This window comes from Octodon degus, unplaced genomic scaffold, assembly GCF_000260255.1.
Source record: "Octodon degus isolate 3935 unplaced genomic scaffold, OctDeg1.0 scaffold00131, whole genome shotgun sequence".
NCBI classification, from domain to species: Eukaryota; Metazoa; Chordata; class Mammalia; order Rodentia; family Octodontidae; genus Octodon; species Octodon degus.
In genome coordinates, this window is record NW_004524707.1 from 426,182 (window position 1) to 426,634 (window position 453).

The window sequence follows — 453 nt, forward strand, 5'->3', positions numbered from 1 at the left end:
ATGTATATATATGTCTTTTTTCTTGCCTAGTGATTTTGTTAATGTCTCAAGTAGTATGTTTTCTTCTCATTATTAACTTCATTGAAAATAATAATTATATAACAAAAATTGTAGACAAATATTGAAATATGAAAGATAACATGTAGACAGTGAATTTTAGAGAAATATTGCTGAAATGAATACATAACATGAGATTAATAATAGATTGCACATTGTAAAAAGTTATTTACAAGCTTAATTTGAATATAACAATAAAAATTGTCTAAATAAAAATGAAGAAGAAAGAATTTACAGATCAGTCATATAATAGTTCACTCGGTCAAGTAGTATGTTCAACAGAAGTGGTAATAGTGGACATCTTTGTCTTATTTATTATAAAGGGAAAGCTTTATATTATGTCTAATATGGTGTTGGCAGTAGTTTTGTCATAAGTGGGGATTTTATCAGGTTGAG